The sequence below is a fragment of the Dendrobates tinctorius genome, unplaced genomic scaffold (genome assembly GCF_039654945.1).
Source record: "Dendrobates tinctorius isolate UK_male_01 unplaced genomic scaffold, ASM3965494v1 ptg000063l, whole genome shotgun sequence".
Lineage (NCBI taxonomy): Eukaryota > Metazoa > Chordata > Amphibia > Anura > Dendrobatidae > Dendrobates > Dendrobates tinctorius.
Window position 1 is genome coordinate 32,924,167 of NW_027361731.1, and position 16,223 is coordinate 32,940,389.

Sequence of the window (16,223 nt, forward strand, 5' to 3'; positions counted from 1 at the left end):
ATTGGGTGGGTGACCTTCCTTCCCCCTCTCCTCCACAGACTGCAGAAGAGCGGTCACATGACTCACTCTCTGCACTCTGATACATGTGCAGTACAAACGCCAGCCCTGACAGTAGCTCCAGGTGGGCCCGCTCTCAAACACAGTGTTACATCGGATCATCTTCTTCTCTTTCAGGTCTCTACAATATCGGATGCTCTCAGTGAAGATCTTCTACAAAAGAAAATATTCCTGATTTACCCACCAAGGATGGATATGGACAGAGACAAGATGGCGGAGAGGATATTGCACCTCACCCTAGAGATCCTCTTCCGTCTCACTGGAGAGGTGAGAGATTCTGATGACGTCACATTACATCATTCTTATCTATGGGAATAACAGATGGTGTGATAAAACACTCCGGGATCGCCTTTGCTGGGGTCAAAGGTCACGTGCGTTCACCATGAAACTCGGGCGCAGAGCTGGGATTCGGGTGTAACTGACACTGGGTCAGGTTTATTAACGGTGAAAGCAATGCATAAAGGAAATAAAACATAAAACAAATCCTTGCCTGTCCGGCACTAACTAAACAAGGTACAACCTAACTACCAACTGGCGGGCTTCTCCCGTCCAGCCAAACCACAGTTGCAGTGAGCACTGCTTTCTCTCACGTGTGTCTCTCACACAGACAGGCTCTCTGTGTTCCCAGGCTGAGACACTCACACAACCACCTGGCATCCTTTTATATCCGCCCTCCCATTATTCATTAGTAAGCAGGTGCGATACTGACCAGACTAGGCCACATAGGAAAGGAATCTGGGCGAGATATACCTGCCCTCATCCACTATTCCCACATGATTCTCACATATCCCCCCCCCTCTGCTTAGACCACTCCGGTCGAGCAATGACACCCGCCAAACAGTGCACTCGGGACAGGGCATCTGCATTCCCCATCTGTACCCCTGGGCGGTGCTCCACCGTAAAAGTGTAGGCCTGCAGGGCAAGGAACCACCGGGTCACCCGGCTATTCCGTTCCTTGTTCAAGGGCATCCACTTGAGAGGGGCATGGTCAGTGATCAGCCTGAACTTTCGGCCCACCAGGTAATATTTGAGGGCCTCTAGAGCCCACTTAATGGCTAGGCACTCTTTTTCTATGACTGCATACTTTTGCTCATGTTTGTTCAGCTTCCTGCTGAGATACAGGACTGGGTGTTCCACTCCGTCCCTCACTTGTGACAGTATGGCCCCGATACCGGTATCAGAGGCATCCGTTTGTACCACAAACTCGCTGCAGAAGTCCAGAGTCACCAGTACTGGTTGAGAGCAAAGTGCCCGTTTTAGGCTATGGAAGGCTTCTTCAGCGGCTAAACTCCATTTAATCATGACGGAGTCTTTCCCTTTTGTAAGATCCGTCAGGGGGGTAGCGATGGCTGCAAAATTGGGTATGAACCGGCGATAATAGCCGGCGATCCCCAGGAAGGCTTGCACCTGCTTCTTGTTGACAGGTTGCGGCCAGTCCTGAACCGCTTGAATCTTATCAACCTGGGGTTTAACAACACCCCTCCCAATTACATACCCCAAATACCGGGCTTCTTCTAGCCCGATGTGACATTTCTTGGGGTTCGCGGTTAGACCTGCCTCCCACAGGTCGTCAATCACAGCTTGAACTTTCTGGAGATGAGTCTCCCAGTCCAAGCTGTAAATGACAATGTCATCCAAATAGGCCAAAGCGTACTGCCTATGCGGCCTCAGGACTCGATCCATCAGTCTCTGGAAGGTCGCCGGTGCTCCGTGCAGTCCAAACGGCATATACACATACTGAAATAGACCTTCCGGCGTAGCAAATGCTGTCTTTTCTCTGGCATCCTCCGCCAGAGGGATCTGCCAATACCCCTTTGTTAGGTCTAGGGTCGTAATATACCGGGCTTTTCCTAACCGATCTATTAACTCGTCGACCCAGGGCATAGGGTAGGCATCAAATTTTGAGACCGCATTCAGTTTCCTGAAGTCATTGCAGAACCGGATTGTGCCGTCCAGTTTAGGAATTAACACAATCGGGCTGGAACAAGCATTGTGCGACTCCTCAATGACTCCTAACTCTAACATTGCCTTTACTTCTCGGGAAACGGCTTCACAGCGCGCTTCCAGAATTCTGTAGGGTTCCACATGAACTGTGACACCAGGTTCCGTTATGATGTCATGTTTCATTAGTGTAGTCTGCCCGGGTTTTTCTGAGACAAACTTTTGTTTGTGAAGTAGAAACTGCCTGACCTCAGTCTTTTGCAGCTCCGATAGAGTCTCTGCAACCCGTACCTCCGGTACGGTATGCGAGCAGACGGGACGGGCTAGCTCCGCTGACAAGGCAGACCGATCTTTCCAGGGTTTTATCAGATTTACATGATAAATCTGTTCAGGTTTCCGTTTACTTGCCTGGTATACTTTGTAGTTTACTTCACCAACTCTTTCCTTAATCTCAAAGGGGCCCTGCCAATTTGCTAGGAACTTACTGTCCACCGTGGGGACCAGGATCAACACCCTATCTCCGGGTGCAAACGTACGGATCTTGGCGCCCCTATCATAGATTCGTTTTTGGGCTCCCTGAGCCTGCATCATGTGTTCTTTGACGATAGGCATAACAGCCGCAATATGCTCCTGCATTTGGGATACGTGATCTATCACCGTTTTAAACGGAGTGACCTGACCCTCCCAGGATTCTTTGGCGACGTCTAACAGTCAGCGAGGTTCCCGTGGAAGACTGGGGTACTTCCCTGATGGCAAAAAGCAAATACGGAAGTAAATCGTCCCAGTTCTTCCCATCCTTGTCTATCACCTTTCTCAGCATCTGCTTCAGAGTTTTATTGAACCGTTCTACCAACCCGTCTGTTTGAGGGTGATACACGGATGTGCGTAACGGTTCGATTTGTAACAATCGGCAGAGCTCCTTCATTACCCTGGACATAAAGGGGGTCCCCTGGTCGGTGAGTATCTGTTTTGGTATACCGACCCGACTAAACACATGCACCAGTTCCTTGGCAATTGTCTTGGTGGCCGTGTTACGCAAAGGGATGGCCTCCGGGTAACGAGTGGCATAATCCAAGATGACCAGGATATGTTGGTGTCCACGTGCAGACCGTGGAAGGGGCCCAACTAAATCCATCCCAATCCTCTCAAACGGGACCTCAATAATAGGTAGGGGTACCAAAGGGCTACAGAACCGGGGCTTAGGTGCCGAGGCTTGGCAGTCAGGACAAGACTCACAATATACACGAATATCGTGATGCATGCCTGGCCAAACAAAACAGTGTAATATCCTTTCGGTGGTTTTCTGGACACCTAGGTGACCTCCCATCACATGTCCGTGGGCCAGGTCCAGCACCTGCCGCCGGTAGGGTTTGGGCACGACTAATAGTTGCACCGTGTCTTCCCCCTTTTTCTCTATCTGGTATAGTAAATCATTCTCCAGGACCATGTAAGGATATGCCAGCCTAGATCCAGGTTCTACAGGTACCCCATTTATCACTTTTACATTTGTCCTAGCCTGAGAAAGGGTAGGATCCTTTATTTGCTCGCTTTGGAAGTCATCTTTCTGAACTTCCAAATCCGGCAAACGGGGAGGTGGACGGCTGTCGGCCTCCTCCTCTTCCCTGGTCTCCTCCGTATCACCCGCCATGACTGAAAACGGGAACTGCAGGTCATTTCCAGCAGACTCTTCCCCCGAGTCTTCCGGGGAGACCTCTTCCAGGGGTTCGGGACCCACACGCGCCCTGGGAGAAGAATCAGGTACACTATTACCCGAGGGCATCAACTGATTCTCCCACAATTGCCAGAAGTGGGGAAAATCCCGGCCCAAGATAACATCATGCAATAACGCAGGGACGAGTCCCACTTTATGTTGCACAGACCCATAGGAAATAGTAATGCATATGACCGTGGTGAGGAACGAACAGGTGTCTCCATGCACACACGTTACAGAAAATTTGTCTGATGGTCCAGTCGGGGCTGACACCAGACTGGCCTTCAAAGAGTCACCACACTTCCCGAGTCTAACAATGCCACCACATTTTTGCCATCAACAGTTAAATCACACAAGTGTTTTTCCACATCCTTTTGACCGGCATTCACACTCACTACCCGTGCAACCATAGACATGCGGTTTTTAGAGTCTGTGACGTCGCACTGCATGGGTTCAGTAGTGACCGGACAGTTCGCAGCAATGTGGCCCATCTTTTGACAGCGGAAACACCTAACGGGCCCCTTGCTTAGACCATAGTTTGTTATTCTCGGCCTCGCATTGCGGGCAGTCCCGGTTTCCTCCCCCACTGTCTTAGGGATTTTTACCTTCTCCCCTACTCCCTAGAACAGTCTTACCAGTTCCACGTGGAGATGATGAAGAACAAGGTGGGGTAGCATCGTCTTGGAGTCCTTCCGCCACGGAGTAACGTTCAACCAGATCCACCAGTTGATCTGCCGTCGTAGGATTTCCATGGCTTACCCACTTCCTCAGGGCTGGCGGTAGAGCTCTCAGGTACTTGTCCATGACGACTCTCTGGATTATCTCTGGCGCTGTCAACACCTCGGGTTGTAGCCACTTCTTCGTCACGTGGATCAGGTCGAACATCTGTGACCGCGGTGGTTTATCCGGCTGATAAGTCCATTGATGCACTCTCTGTGCACTGACAGCGGTCGTCACTCCCAGCTGGGCCAAGATCTCGGCTTTCAGTTTGTCAAAGTCCTGCGCCGCTTCAGGCTCTAAGTCATAATAAGTCTTTTGGGCCTCACCGGAAAGAAACGGGGCAATCAGGCCGGCCCATCGTGCCTTCGGCTATTTTTCTCGCAACGCCGTCCGTTCAAACGTTGTCAGGTATGCCTCGACATCATCTTCGGTCGTCATCTTCTGCCAGTACCGACTCACGTGAATCACTCTCGACTCGGCTTCCAGGTTAACCTCATGTAGGCTTGCCAGGCACTGCGCCACCTGCTGGAGAAGCGAACGATCGGTAGCTGTCATGTCCACCAACTCCTTCAGCAGGGCCATCATCACCCGATTAGCTTCTTGCTGGACGGCGGTGGACTGTACCAGCGCTTTCACCACGTCCTCCATGCTCATGCTTGCAACGTGATGCCCGCGTTCTCCACCACAATGTGATAAAACACTCCGGGATCGGCTTTGCTGGGGTCAAAGGTCACGTGCGTTCAGCATGAAACTCAGGCGCAGAGCCGGGATCTGGGTATAACTGACACTGGGTCAGGTTTATTAACGGTGAAAGCAATGCATAAAGATAAAAAACATAAAACAAATCCTTGCCTGTCCGGCACTAACTAAACAAAGTACAACCTAACTACCAACTGGCGGGCTTCTCCCGTCCAGCCAAACCACAGTTGCAGTGGGCACTGCTTTCACTCACGTGTGTCTCTCACACAGACAGGCTCTCTGTGTTCCCAGGCTGAGACACTCACACAACCACCTGGCATCCTTTTATATCCACCTCCCATTATTCATCAGGAACCAGGTGAGATACTGACCAGACTAGGTCACATAGGAAAGGTATCTGGGCGAGATATACCTGCCCTCATCCACTATTCCCACATGATTCTCGCAACTCGTATACCCCAGCTTCGGTAACAGCCCCCTGTGTACGCTGTATACACCCGTATATCCGCAGGTTCAGTCGCAGACCCCTCTGTGTACACTGTATACACCCATATACCCCCAGTTTCGGTCACAGACTACTCTCTGTACACTGTATACACCCCGTATACCCCCAGCTTCAGTCACAGACCCCTCAATGTACACTGTATACACCCGTATACCCCCAGCTTCGGTTACAGACCCCTCAGTGTATGCTGTATACACCCGTATACCTTGGTCACAGACCCCTGTGTACACTGTATACACCTGTATACCCCCAGCTTCAGTCACAGACCCCTCATTGTACGCTGTATACACCCGTATACCCACAGCTTCGGTCGCAGACCCCTCTGTGTATGCTGTATACACCCGTATACCCCCAGCTTCGGTCACAGACCCCTCTGTGTATGCTGTATACACCCGTATACCCCCAGCTTCGGTCACAGACCCTGCATCTCTCACACTGTAGAACTGACGCCGGACACACACGGTGAAACTGCGGTCGTCGGTCTCTCATCTCTCGCACTTATAGTGGTAACATAAGATGGAGTCAGATGAACCCTCCTACAAAACGTGAGAACAAAGTCATTACTACAGGACTGTGTGAGAAAGGGATTTATTCTACAAGAAACGCTGGGGCCACAAATGAGAGAATCCGGGCCCCGTGGCTGGATACTCCGGGCCCCCAGCGTGTTAGGACCAGACGGGGTCTTTGTCCCTGGAGCTTCTCTACTCGGAAAAATGAGACTCTGATCCTGGTCATCCGTATGGATAATGGAAATGGAATTACAAAGCTTCTCATAGACTTTCCATGTTACACACGGACAGCACATGGACGGCTCATGTACAGCACACGGACAGCTCATGTACAGCACACGGACGGCACATGTACAGCACACAGACGGCACATGTACAGCACACGGACGGCACATGTACAGCACACGGACGGCTCATGTACAGCACACGGACGGCACATGTACAGCACACGGATGCCTCATGTACAGCACACGGACGGCACATGTACAGCACATGGACGGCACATGTACAGCACACGGACGGCTCATGTACAGCACACAGACGGCACATGTACAGCACACGGACGGCACATGTACAGCACACGGATGGCTCATGTACAGCACACGGACGGCACATGTACAGCACACGAACGGCACATGTACAGCACACGGACGGCACATGTACAGCACACGGACGGCACATGTACGGCACACAGACAGCTCATGTACAGCACACGGACGGCACATGTACAGCACACGGACGGCACATGTACAGCACACGGATGGCTCATGTACAGCACACGGACGGCTCATGTACAGCACACAGACAGCACACGGACGGCACATGTACAGCACACGGACGGCACATGTACAGCACACAGACAGCTCATGTACAGCACACGGACGGCACTTGTACAGCACACGGACGGCACATGTATGGCACACAGACAGCTCATGTACAGCACACGGACGGCACATGTACAGCACACGGACGGCACATGTACAGCACACGGATGGCTCATGTACAGCACACCGACGGCTCATGTACAGCACACAGACAGCACACGGACGGCACATGTACAGCACACGGACGGCACATGTACAGCACACAGACAGCTCATGTACAGCACACGGACGGCACATGTACAGCACACGAACGGCACATGTACAGCACACAGACGGCACATGTACGGCACACAGACAGCTCATGTACAGCACACGGACGGCACATGTACAGCACACGGACGGCACATGTACAGCACACGGATGGCTCATGTACAGCACACGGACGGCTCATGTACAGCACACGGACGGCACATGTACAGCACACGGACGGCACATGTACAGCACACGGACGGCACATGTACAGCACACGGATGGCTCATGTACAGCACACGGACGGCTCATGTACAGCACACAGACAGCACACGGACGGCACATGTACAGCACACGGACGGCACATGTACAGCACACAGACAGCTCATGTACAGCACACGGACGGCACATGTACAGCACACGAACGGCACATGTACAGCACACGGACGGCACATGTACGGCACACAGACAGCTCATGTACAGCACACGGACGGCACATGTACAGCACACGGACGGCACATGTACAGCACACGGATGGCTCATGTACAGCACACCGACGGCTCATGTACAGCACACGGACGGCACATGTACAGCACACGGACGGCACATGTACAGCACACAGACAGCTCATGTACAGCACACGGACGGCACATGTACAGCACACGAACGGCACATGTACAGCACACAGACGGCACATGTACGGCACACAGACAGCTCATGTACAACACACGGACGGCACATGTACAGCACACGGACGGCACATGTACAGCACACGGATGGCTCATGTACAGCACACGGACGGCTCATGTACAGCACACAGACAGCACACGGACGGCACATGTACAGCACACGGACGGCACATGTACAGCACACAGACAGTTCATGTACAGCACACGGACGGGATGTTTACATGGACCCATAGACTTGTATTGGTCCTTTGTCATCTGTGCTGATGGGGAAACACGGACATGAGAGCAGCACCGTAGGTCAAATAGGGGACACGTGGCATCTGTGAAAACATGACAGGTCGTGTGAAGGGGCCGTACAGTCACATAATAGAAAACATTAGCAGAATTGCCGTCTTTTTCTACATCCTACCTCACAAACAGCAGAATAAAAAGAGATTAAAAACAAGTCCTACATGTCCCCCAAACTACTCTGCTAAATCCCCTCTGGCTCCGTGGCCGATGGTTCGTGGTCCCTGATGGTTATTAGTCACTTTGCAGCTATAATATAAGGTGGCTATGATCTATGTTATATTTCTTTACATTTTTTATATTAATCATCTCACTGTACTCACTTTAAATGATTTGCACTTCTCAGTTAACCATTCCCTAACCCTTGTTATAAGGAAGTGGTGTAACCCCCTGACAAGCATGGACCGGTAGAAGCCCTAAGCAAGTGCGAAACGGCCGTAGTCCGTCAGGCTCTCTCCTCTGTATAGCTCCCTGCTACCTGCACGCCGCACTCTAATATGGTTTCATGTCTCGTTTCACCATGGAATAAAATTGTAAGAAGGATCTGGGTGACAATTCTTTCAATTCCTTATGATTACTCTTATACGTATACACAATGGTGATGAATGGAAGGCCGCATTCAATACAGAGGGGCATACTGAAAATTTGGTGATGCCAATCAGATTAAACAATGCTCCGGCAGTCTTTGAAAACTTCATTTTTTTTCTCACCGATGGGTAGATTTGCGGTAGTTTACCTGGATGATATATTGAGTTACTCACGTCCTCTGCAGGAGCATCATGAGCATGTCAGACAGCCAGAGTGGGAAAAACATTACCCAGTAATCCATTTTTGACATTTTGAAGACCTCCATCATTAAAAAATGTCCTAGCACCAAGAAATCTAAAAAAGAAGATGGAAGATTTGCTAAAAGTCGCCTGTCTACCGAATAAAATCATTACATGCAATCTGAAAACTTGCCTCTGTTGTGACTCGATCTGCCATGGTCTCTCTGAATTCACCCTTATTTTTACTGGTGAAATTTTCCCGATCAAATGTCCCATGTCATGTTCCACCAGTTATGTTACATACGTGATTATATGCTCATACCAGAAATTATATGTGGGAAGGACGACCCGACCCCTCCACAAAAGGCTGAACTCACACCGTTCCAGTATTCCATAGGGTTTTCTCCAACATGGGCTTTCACGTCACTGCACCATCAAACACAAGAAAGATTCCACACAACTGAAAATATTCCCCACAGAGGAGATTCCCCAACAGGGTCAGAATCGCATTGGACAACTACATCGGAAAGAAATCTTCTGGATTTATAAACTAAACCCCCTTACTCCAAATGGGCTCAGTGAGATTACAGATGTTACAGAGGCTCCTGCTGCACCAGCCTGGGATAAGTCAGATCATCGCCGGATCCCCGAATACCTCCTGTGACCCGGCTCCACCAGCGCTGCCGATCCCCCCCCGGGTTTACTGAATTTGGACTATGGGACAGACCCCCTTTTGACACATTAAATTTTGCCATATGTTCCTTCTGAATATTTGGGGTGCGGTTTATAGTCCGGTGCGGCTTATAGTCCGAAAGATACAGTATATTTTTATTGATTCTTTTAGGTGACCTCACTTCATTCATAGGCACTTTTTAGTAACATAGTAACATAGTTATTAGGGTTGAAGGAAGACTTTAAGTCCATCTAGTTCAACCTATATCCTATCCTAACTTGCCCTAACATGTTGATCCAGAGGAAGGCAAAAAAAACCCATGTGGCAAACAGTAAGCTTCACATTGGGGAAAAAAATTCCTTCCCGACTCCACATACGGCAATCAGACTACATCCCTGGATCAACGCAATATTAAGGAAACTAGTGTATATACCCTGTAATATTATACTTTTCAAGAAAGGCATCCAGTCCCTTCTTAAATTTTAGTAGGGAATCACTCATTACAACATCATATGGCAGAGAGTTCCATAGTCTCACTGCTCTTACAGTAAAGAATCCGCGTCTGTGAGTATGCTTAAACCTCCTTTCCTCCAGACGTAGAGGATGCCCCCTTGTCCCCGTCACAGGTCTAAGAGTAAAAAGATCATTAGAAAGCTCTTGGTATTGTCCCCGCATTTATTTATACATTGTAATAAGAGCATCCCGAAGCCTTCGATTTTCCAAACTAAATAACCCCAAGTGTAATAACCTGTCTTGGTATTGCAGACCCCCTAGTTCCCTAATAACCTTGGTCGCTCTTCTCTGCACCCGCTCCAGTTCAGCTATGTCTTTCTTATACACCGGAGACCAGAACTGTACACAGTATTCTAAGTGTGGTCGCACTAGTGACTTATATAGAGGTAAAATTATGTTCACCTCATGAGCATCTATGCCTCTTTTAATGCATCCCATTATTTTATTTGCCTTTGCAGCAGCTGCCTGACACTGGCCACTAAATGTGAGTTTGTCATCCAGCCATACACCCAGGTCTTTTTCAGTGACCGTTTTGCCCAGTGTTTTACAATTAAGCACATAATTATACATCTTATTTCTACCCAAGTGCATGACCTTACATTTATCCCCATTAAAGCTCATTTGCCATTTATCAGCCCAAGCTTCTAGTTTACATAAATCCTCCTGTAATATAAAATTGTCCTCCTCTGTATTGATTACCCTGCAGAGTTTAGTGTCATCTGCAAATATTGAAATTCTACTCTCTATGCCCCCTACAAGGTCATTAATAAATATGTTAAAAAGAAGCGGGCCCAATACTGACCCCTGTGGTACCCAATACTGACCCCTGTGGTACCCAATACTGACCCCTGTGGTACCCCACTGCTAACCGTGACCCAGTCTGACTGTGCTCCATTAATAACCACCCTTTGTTTCCTATCCGTGAGCCAGCTCTTAACCCACCTACACATTTTCCCCTATCCCCATTGTCCTCATTTTATGTATCAACCTTTTGTGTGGCACCGTATCAAAAGCTTTTGAAAAGTCCATGAACACTACGTCCACTGCATTCCCATGGTCCAGTCCGGAACTTACCTCTTCATAAAAGCTTATCAGATTAGTCTGACAGGAACGGTCCCTTGTGAACCAATCTTGATATTGGGTCATGAGGTTATTCTTCTCCAGATACTCCAGTATAGTATCTCTTAGAAAACCCTCCAGGATTTTACCCACAGTTGAGGCTAAACTTACTGGCCTATAATTTCCAAGTTCAGTTTCTGTCCCCTTTTTGAATATTGGCACCACATTTGCTATACGCCAGTCCTGTGGTACAGACCCTGTTATTAAGGAATCTTTAAAGATTAAAAATAATGGTCTATCTATGACTGTGCTTAATTCCTGCAGTACTCGGGGGTGTATCCCATCCGGGCACGGGGATGTCAATTTTAGTGATTTTTAGATGCCGCCATACTTCCTGCTGGGTTAAGCAGGTGACATTTAATGGAGAATTTTATCCCTGATCATGTTATCCGTCATGGGATTTTCTTGTGTAAATACTGTTGAAAATAAATAATTTAGCATATTGGCTTTTTCCTCATCCTCATCAACCATTTCACCCAGAAAGGCGACCAACACTATCATTTTTTAGCTTCTTACTATTTATGTAGTTAGAGAATATTTTGGGATTCTTTTTACTTTCTCTGGCAATGAGTCTCTCTGTCTCAATCTTTGCTGTCTTGATTTGCTTTTTACAGAATTTATTTAATTCTCTGTATTTATTTAATGCCTCATCACTACCTACTTGCTGTAATTCTCTAAATGCTTTATTTTTATCTCTTATTGCACCCCTTACAGCTCTATTTAGCCATAGTGGTTTCCTCCTATTTCGAATATAAGTTATCATTTTTTTAGGTGACCTCACTTCATTCATAGGCACTTTATAATATAATTATTGTATGTAACTGTGTTCTGTTTTTTCATGAACTATAATTTATCTGTGTGTGACGGACTTTCTCATGAACTTTCACATATTGTGCTTTGTTGGCTTTTTTCATTCCAAAGACATACTGATAGGGAATTTAGATTGTGAGCCCCATCGGGGACAGCGATGATAATGTGTGCAACCTGTAAAGCGCTGCGGAATATGTTGGCGCTATATAAATAAAAAGATTATTATTATTAATATTATAAAGACTGCATATAAAACCTTCCAGGCTTCACATGTTTATCCGCTCTCAGGTTTCGTCCTGAGGAAGACGTCCTGCATGACTGTGAAACGCGTTGACTTTGAAAACCTATTTGAATAAACGTGTTTAAGGAAAATCTCCATCTCCGATCGCATCGTCTCCATCAGCAGCGCAGGTACAGACACATTATACCCGGATCAGCTCTTCTGCTCGGTCTTTGGCCCCGGGTCCTGCAGCAGCTGATTTATGCATTGAGCATGGTGTAAAGGCGCCACTCCATCAGGTGAGTGTAATACTCCCCTACTCTCATTATATCTGGTTATGAGGTAAGACCCTATTTTTCGCTTGTTTGTTCCCCAGTTTCTCGACTACAAGAAATCTCTGTAACACTTTCAGGTTACTTGGCTAAAACTAAAGAAGGGACTGCTGGGACCGTAACGGGGTCCATCTGAGACCCCAATGCAGAAGCCAAATGTCCTGAGAACTGGACCTGCTGTACCACAAATTGTCATTTCTCCAGGTTACCAAATAAATAGTTGTCACGTAGAACCTGGAGACCCTGTCTGACATGCTCAGCATGCTCCTCCAGAGGACGGGAGTAACTCACTATATCATCCAGGAAAATTACCACAAATCTACCAATCAGTGAGAAAAATATAATTACTGACATTGTCACAGACTGCCGGAGCATTGGTTACCCCGAATGGCAGCATCAGGTTGGGTTTTCTTACAATGAATATTGGATTTATGTTGGGGCCCCCTGTCCCTGACAGCCGATGTCGTTTCCCCTACAGAGGCTAATCCACAAGGGCACTGAGGTGCGAGACTCGGGCGAGTTTCTCCCAAGTGTGACCCCGGCCTCAGCCGGACTCTGGAAGGGGGGAAATAACCGAGATTTGGGCATTTTAGCTCCTGGTGCGGAGTCGATAGCACAATCATATGCCGCCATATAGTAGACGGCCGGTAACTGGTGAGAATTCCCTCCTGTGTGGGGTCTATTTGTCTCCAGAGAAATCACATGTTACATTCCACACATAACACTGTGTAGAGAAGGCGGCGCGGGGTAATTGTGCCAGTAGTGAGGGGCGAATAATGGCGGGAATGTCACTGAGGAGAAGGCTCCATGGAGCGTCTTCACTCCGGATATCATGTGACCCATGACTCCTCCCCTCCTGTGACCTCATCACAGGTCCTGTGCACAGAGCAGCCATATATGTGGAGTGCGGCTCTGCAGGTTAGTGATGGGCAGTCCGGCTCTTCTAGCTCCTTTCCCCACTTTTCTCCCTCCTGTCCCTTCACTATAAAGCCTGGGCCTCATTATACAGCTGTACAGGGGTCTAGTGAAGGCTTTTTAGCCCTTTCCTCAGACTGTAGCTCCTGGGAACAGGCCCTCACACCTGTCCCTTCACTATAAAGCCTGGGCCTCATTATACAGCTGTACAGGGGTCTAGTGAAGGCTTTTTAGCCCCTTCCTCAGACTGTAGCTCCCAGGAACAGGCCCTCACTCCTGTCCCTTCACTATAAAGCCTCGGCCTCATTATACAGCTGTACAGGGGTCTAGTGAAGGCTTTTTAGCCCTTTCCTCAGACTGTAGCTCCTGGGATCAGTCCCTCACTCCTGTCCCTTCACTATAAAGCCTGGGCCTCATTATACAGCTGTACAGGGGTCTAGTGAAGGCTTTTTAGCCCTTTCCTCACCCTGTAGCTCCTGGGAACAGGCCCTCACTCCTGTCCCTTCACTATAAAGCCTGGGCCTCATTATACAGCTGTACAGGGGTCTAGTGAAGGCTTTTTAGCCCTTTCCTCAGACTGTAGCTCCTGGAAACAGGCCCTCACTCCTGTCCCTTCACTATAAAGCCTGGGCCTCATTATACAGCTGTACAGGGGTCTAGTGAAGGCTTTTTAGCCCTTTCCTCAGACTGTAGCTCCTGGGATCAGGCCCTCACTCCTGTCCCTTCACTATAAAGCCTGGGCCTCATTATACAGCTTTACAGGGGTCTAGTGAAGGCTTTTTAGCCCTTTCCTCACACTGTAGCTCCTGGGAACAGGCCCTCACTCCTGTCCCTTCACTATAAAGCCTGGGCCTCATTATACAGCTGTACAGGGGTCTAGTGAAGGCTTTTTAGCCCTTTCCTCAGACTGTAGCTCCTGGGAACAGGCCCTCACTCCTGTCCCTTCACTATAAAGCCTGGGCCTCATTATACAGCTGTACAGGGGTCTAGTGAAGGCTTTTTAGTGCCTTCCACATACTGTAGCTCCTGGGAACAGGCCCTCACTCCTGTCCCTTCACTATAAAGCCTGGGCCTCATTATACAGCTGTACAGGGGTCTAGTGAAGGCTTTTTAGCCCTTTCCGCAGACTAGCTCCTGGGAACAGGCCCTCACTCCTGTCCCTTCACTATAAAGCCTGGGCCTCATTATACAGCTGTACAGGGGTCTAGTGAAGGCTTTTTAGCCCTTTCCTCAGACTGTAGCTCCTGGGATCAGGCCCTCACTTCCGTCCCTTCACTATAAAGCCTGGGCCTCATTATACAGCTGTACAGGTGTCTAGTGAAGGCTCTTTAGCCTTTTCCTCAGACTGTAGCTCCTGGGCACAGGCCCTCACTCCTGTCCCTTCACTATAAAGCCTGGGCCTCATTATACAGCTGTACAGGGGTCTAGTGAAGGCTTTTTAGCCCTTTCCTCAGACTGGAGCTCCTGGGAACAGGCCCTCACTCCTGTCCCTTCACTATAAAGCCTGGGCCTCATTATACTGCTGTACAGGGGTCTAGTGAAGGCTTTTTAGCCCTTTCCTCAGACTGTAGCTCCTGGGCACAGGCCCTCACTCCTGTCCCTTCACTATAAAGCCTGGGCCTCTTTATGCAGCTGTACAGGGGTCTAGTGAAGGCTTTTTAGCCCTTTCCTCAGACTGGAGCTCCTGGGAACAGGCCCTCACTCCTGTCCCTTCACTATAAAGCCTGGGCCTCATTATACAGCTGTACAGGGGTCTAGTGAAGGCTTTTTAGCCCTTTCCTCAGACTGTAGCTCCTGGTCACCATGTGATCTCACCGTAACCCTAACAAGCTAATTAAGGTGTGAAATCTTGGTCAAAATTATCTCAGTACACAAATCTCCCAGGGTGCCCAAAGTTTTGCATCACCCCTTTTTCCTTTTTGTAATTATGAAATTGTAAAATATGTCTCTCTATATATATATTTTTTATTATTATTATTGCCTAAAATACAAAGGCCATGTGTCATCTTAGAGGTTCGGCCTTTTAGAGATCATTTCATCTTCATCTTACTACTGCTCACAATAACGGTCATTTTGACCAGGGGCGCCCACACTTTTACATGTCGCTGTCAATGCTTCATCCCGCTGGTGCTCAATATTTAATAGGGTGTCGCTATTAAACTTAATGAAAAGTTCGGTGAATTTCTTTGAGCTGTTATTACTAGAGATGAGCGAATATCGTCGGAGAAGTTGTTATTGGCTAATATCACTTACCGAATAGCTGCATCGGGACCCCGGATCCCTGGAGCGTTCCCGATAATCAGCTGCATGTGTCGCCCTCCATGCAGGTGCTGTGACTATCACACAGAGCGACACACGCAGCTGATTATCGGGAGCGCTCCAGCACACTGAGTCCTGCACACACTGAGGCCCCTGATCATGTGACCCCTGACTCCTCCCCTCCTGTGACCTCATCACAGGTCCTGTGTGCACAGAGCAGTCATATATGTGGCAGACACTCCTGGATCTTCTGCTTTCTGGGCCGGTTCCTCCTGTGAGTCCTATTAACCCTTTCACTCCCTGTATTCTCCTTTCTGACAGGACGATATCTGAATTCGGACAGTGTGACAGGAATATAAGCAATGTGGAACGAAAAAATGACAATTCTACTTTTTTTCCTCACAAAAATGTGACTTTAGCCCC